The sequence below is a fragment of the Dreissena polymorpha genome, chromosome 9 (genome assembly GCF_020536995.1).
Source record: "Dreissena polymorpha isolate Duluth1 chromosome 9, UMN_Dpol_1.0, whole genome shotgun sequence".
NCBI lineage: Eukaryota > Metazoa > Mollusca > Bivalvia > Myida > Dreissenidae > Dreissena > Dreissena polymorpha.
Genome location: NC_068363.1, coordinates 18,538,189 through 18,544,508, shown reverse-complemented (window position 1 = coordinate 18,544,508; position 6,320 = coordinate 18,538,189).

Sequence of the window (6,320 nt, the reverse complement as noted above, 5' to 3'; positions counted from 1 at the left end):
GTTCCCACTCAAAACGAGCAGTGTAGGGTTTCCGAAGGTGTATCTGTCGTGTATATAATATAACTTCCAAGCGGTGAATACACGTAACCCGAAAACGGTTCATTAACTTTTGGCATGTGGCGTTGTGTTCGTTTAGCTTAAATTTCAAGCACAACGAAACAATGCAACAGCTAATATTGATCAATGAAACATACATGATGTTTTTTTAGCATTAACGGAATGATACGCACCATAACCTTTAACGTTCTCAATGTTGTCACGATACAAGCAAACACTGTTAATATCCAATGCGATATTTGTAATCGTTTTGCAAGTCATTGTAGAGTTTCTGAAATTATCTTTGTCTCTTGGTTTTCTTCAGTATCAAAGCGACGATGAAATCATCAATGCAAATCGAGAACAGTTGGATGAACTTCAGGCATTTTTATGTTGTGCGTTTTGAATCTTGAATATCTATGGACACGCACGGAATAATGTCTTACCGCAATTTTACGAGTTGTTTGCAATTAGAAAATACATGATTGGTTGCGAACATACGATAGGTACACATTCGTAATCAAATTTCATGGCTGATTCTTTTAATTTGTTTCCAAACTGATTGTGATTTGTTGGATTATGTTACGTATAACATGACTGATTACAAATTTTTCTCCTTGAAAATATTAAATACTTATTACACGAATGATTGGGATATTAAACCTGTGTTTAAAATTTTTAATAAGTTAAGCGAATAAGTGTTGTATTTTACAAATTTGTAGAATTGCGCAATTGGCAGTGAACGATATATGTTTCGGATATGGGCTTTGGAACAAATCTCTCTGATTAGGCTGATAAAGTATTGTGTTAATAAACTTCTCGCATATGGGTTGGATCACAAAAAAACACCCTAAGACGTTCACAAGTGTTTTATATATATTTCAATTTACATATAACGTTTGACATGATATTGCTTTAAGAATACTTGAGATCGCAACACATCATTAAATTAATTAATTAAATGATCCCTGTTGAAAAGGTAACACATGTCCATTAAGAGATATTAGTAGCATGACCGTTTATTAAAGCTTGTATTTGCAAGTTTATAAATAATCAAGAACGTAAGATTTATCTCTGGAAAGATTGTTACATGCACGTATTCTTTTTAATCATGATATTAATGTGTAAGTAGTAAACACGTTAATAATTTATGTGTCTTTACTAAAATTTAAATATGGATTTCTTGTTGCAAACACCTGTTCATTTCATTAGCTATGAGGAATTACTCACTAGGTGATACTGACTAATAGAATATATAATTATTAAAGAAAATTGTTAAAGAAGTTAAGCTTATGTATGCATTTTAGTTTTCCGCTTTTCCTTTGCACTTTATGTCATGTACATTAAAGGTCATTTGAAGGAAGAGATTGCAAAATGCTCACATGTTTTAATGCGTGGTCTTAAATTAGCATAACAGTTCACCTATTTTCTCTCCAGCTTCAGAATAAGGCTTAAATGTTTCTGAAAATAACATTTTTCTGTCACTCTGTGCTTTTTATATTTCCCACAAATAAAATAACAGTCTTAATTGAGTAATATCTCAGATTGAAATTATATGTTCGGCATGTACTCTTAACACATCTGTATAAGTATATCTTAAGATATCTTCCTTGTACCAATTACTCGTTCATGTAACTACGTTCTCATTTAAAAAAATGCCACAAACAGACATGAATCATAAAGTATTTTCAATATTACGCATTTTGATCAGAGCATACGAAAAATATGGATGCATTGTTATTCATAGAGGTCATAGAGTACCTAAGGCGCTATTCTTCTCTATGAGACATAGTGCTTGTTCAAGAGGTGTTTCAAAGCTATGTTGTAGGGTCGCATTGAGTAATGAAACAAAATGCGGAATCATTAATACTAACTTGCACACGTGCAAATTTATATATAATGGGCATTAATACAGTAAACCAATATAGTTCGTTGTTTACGCGTCTGGGTACATACTCGCATTTTCTGTTGTTTTGTTCTGGTATCTTATGTAGAGTTTATACATTGATCAATATTCAACCGAGTTATTTTCTGAAAACAAAACAACAACAACAACAACAACAACACAACAAAAACAAGCAGGCTGTAGGATACAATTTGACAGAATTGAGAAAAAAGCTCGAGGCATATGCTATGTCTCTCTTCTGTCTGTTATGATGTAAACAACCAAACGTGTAACAACGACTTATACAAGTGACAAAATCTAGAAACATATAGTTCAGTGCTTGGTATTTGAATACCGTTTAGAACTGGAGAAAATATATATGTTGTAATACAAATCATATCGCAGGGTATATATATATATATATATATATATATATATATATATATATATATATATATATATATAATAGCAAAAAATGTAATAAGTTGAGAATGAAAGGGTAGGAAGTGTAAGAGTAGAGTTCGAGTAGAAGAAGTTCCGATAAGAAAATAAGTAGTTGTGGAACGGGGCATCGTTAGCAGAAATGGTTTGTTCCTGAGATGGAGTAGGATTTGAATCTATGAATATCTCGGGATGAAAGACTGAACATGTTTGAAAATTAATAAATTTACTTCGTATGATCCGTCTTTAACACCAAAAATAATTAGTTGCAAAGTTTTGGGTTGAAACTGGACAGATTGTCAAAAAGGATAATTCTTTTCACAGTATAAATGGGACAATTTAAGAAAAAATGATATGTATCATCATTCTCACCACATAGACAATATGGACTTTGTACAATATTTTTTGCGTATAAATGTTCGTTTAAGCTGATACAAGGCGTTCGTAAACGTGCATGTAGAATATTAGACTGCCGCTCGCCCTCGTAGTAATGCTGGGGAATTATTTTTGTATCTTTGTTTAGATTTGCTTTGAAAGCTGGGAGAGAATGAGCTGTTCTTACAGATGCCGATTGTTCCATAAGTTTATAGTTGATGGTAGGAAAGATCGTGAAAAGAGTTTGTGATTTACATTGAATGATACAATTGTTAGAATTGCGAAGTGAATAAGCCGAACTTTCTCCAACGCTAGAGGGGATAAGAGTACACAATAGGGGGTGATCTCTTTTGTAACAATGTATGCATCCGCTTAGTGCTTAAGCAACTTCCGAATTCAAACAAATACGATTTGTTTTAGAGATACGCATGCAAACCATTAGTTTGCATATACAGTTAATATTGATCATTGTTTCGTTGAGTTTAAGAAAAGTACAGACTTTAGTCTCATGGTTTTTTCTAAATATTTACATATTGTATTTGCAAACTAAAAACATATAATTAAGTAAACGATGTATACTAAATAAATTCTGTATAGTTCTTTTTAATGTTAGAAATACCATTCGTTGACAATATAAACAACGTGTTAAGATAAACATATTGCTAACAATCTCTCCGCGTGTTTATCTAAGAAAGAATATAAAATAATGCCTCCGTGTAGAGTGTTAGATTGATATTAAGGTCTGCCAACAGGAACCAATTCACCCTATTCTCATGCGAAAGTCTTAAAAAAATATTCCTCTTCATAAAAAATTCAGTTAATTCAGATCATTACTTGGAACATAATTTCGGTAAATTCTCATCTGCCGATAGTTGAAGATGTTTACATTTATTTCTTGACAGGCCTGTGTTTTATTTGGAGTATGAATGCAAAATATGTACAAATGAAAGTCATTTAAGTTACCGTTGTATTTTGAATGAATAAAGAGCTAATTAATATATTCCCCTAAGAAATCTGTATACAAACATAAAATGAAGGCAAAATATATAAAAATAATAATTTTAATACTGTATTTTATGTATGTCAAATAACATAAGTTACATGTATTCTTTACAGACATAAGTAACCATATGTCCCGTTTTATATCCGTATATGTAATAAGTTGACATCAGCTGAGCTCACAATCAAGTTATTTTGTTATTTGAAAAAGTCTTTGCAAGTTGAAACATGAATTTATCATCCATTTTATATATATCTGTACTTTGTTTATTTTCATGAAAGAATGTTAAACCTTAATATACAAGGGGGACAACAAAATAAGATTAACTGTTGACAGTACATAGCATTTGTCGTTCTTTAACACTAAAACAACAAAATGTATGGGCGAAAACATTCGCTCAAAATTACAAACATGCCGTGCAAAACGGTCAATTGCATTAATCAAGTAAAGAATATGTTTACATCTACACTGAATTTTGATAAATACTTTTATATACCTCGATTATGTTACAATATGTATCATTTCTAGATAATAAACAAAGAGAAACGTTTTTTAGCGAGCTGGAAACACTGGATAAAAAACGTACCACATGCTCATCTTTAAAAGATACATTTATGTTCATGCGTTATCTAAATCGTCCTTAATGCATATTACCGTCTAAATGTTTAGTTGCCATACATCCCATGCTGCATGATTAAACATAAACATTTGGTAAAGCTAATCAAAATGGAGATATCCCGCGTACTTTGAAAGGATTAACATTTCCCCATTACAGCATGTTTTTTTTCTACTCATAAATTTTCAAAGTATAATTCACAGAATCGGAAAAAGATCAAATGTAATATGATCTTTATTTTTTTAATTAACAAGTATTGCTGACTCGTATGGTCTTTTCTACATGAATTATTATATAGTAGTTATGTATTTTACCTGTCGTTGCAATGGCCCATGTATGCTTTTTAAAGTCCTTTGATGTGACTTTTTATTTATTTTGTTTTCGTTATTATGTGTATATGTATTGCCATAATCATTGGACATTGAGTGTATTGAGACATTTGAACTGTAGTATTTGTTTTTCATGATATTCAAATAAAAACCAGCGTGTTTATTACCATCGAGGAACATATAATAAAATAGTAGGAGATGGTCGAACTGGTCAATGAAACTACACTACTGCTTGGAAACATTCGCCATATGTCACATATATGTCACTTTCGATTACTTGTTTGATCAAAAGCCTAAGCAGGCTTAATTGTGTTACTGACCTCCACGAGTTAATTATTATGTTCATTTGCATACGGATATGTTTGAAGACATTTCGAACGGTAGCAAAATGGTATGTGCAGTGAAATAACGTACGTTTGTTAACCATACCAGGAATGTGATTTATGTAGAAATCACAGTGACAAATTTAAGTTCATGTGCTATTAACGCATTTCATATAATATATTTGTATCATTATCATACTGCAATGTAGTATTTATCGGTTTAATAAGAGGCATCACATGAACATACATATGTTGAATTCTTTTTTCTGTCCTTTACAATAGAAGTAAGTTAATTTCGTTCTTAATGTATAAACAGGCTGTTTATGTTTATAAAGGCGTACTTTATATGCATGTATATTGTATTAATAATTTTATCATAATACGTATGGCTAACGACGTATTATACTCGTACATAATATACTATCTTAGAATACTATACATCTTTAATTCATTCATTTGCTTACTAAACTGATCGGTTCCAAATACAATAATGTGAATATACACTTATTGTAATTGTTGAAAATCTTGTCGAGTGCATGCATTCACGTGTGCAATTATCGTTCAATATATTCTATTGGCGATAATTCTCGCTACCTTTGAGAGAACATTTCATAAGTGACAATGACTTTAACGTATTCAGGCAAAAGGCTTCTTAGATGTGTTGTCTGTATATGTTCCGTTCTGATATTATTGACCAGTCTTGGCTAAAGCAAAACCCAAAAGGTCGTTACGGACGAACATTCATAAAGATATTACGAGAATGTATACTCTGATTAATTATTATGCATCATGAATTAGGCGATTCTTTATATTCACATGATGTATTTGTATAAAAACATTATAACTTACATACGTTTTAATTGAAAGTCTTTAGAATAACTTTTATAAGATGCATGCATGTATCTGTATACAATTGCATTAAAATCAGTCTCTATGACACATGTCGGTACAGACAAACCATACAATATCTAAACTACCAGACACTAAAGCACCTAACAAAAAAGTATTCGTGTGATACATACAACTTACTTAAATGGCATTATCATACATATACTATACGACATTGTAATTTCTGATAATGAAAAAGCCGTATTGCTTTAATAATGGGCAATGCACATTGATCTTTCGTGACATTTCCAAATGATATACCGAAGCTATGCAACATGTTTGTGCTAAAGTAAAGAGTATGTTGTGTTGATCCCAAATAAAAATCGGAAGAAAGAACAATTATAATGTTGCATGAACAATTCCTATTTCTTAGTGTTCCTTTGTTGCTAGTGTTTTGTTAATTCATATAAGTGTTCAATACTAAAAA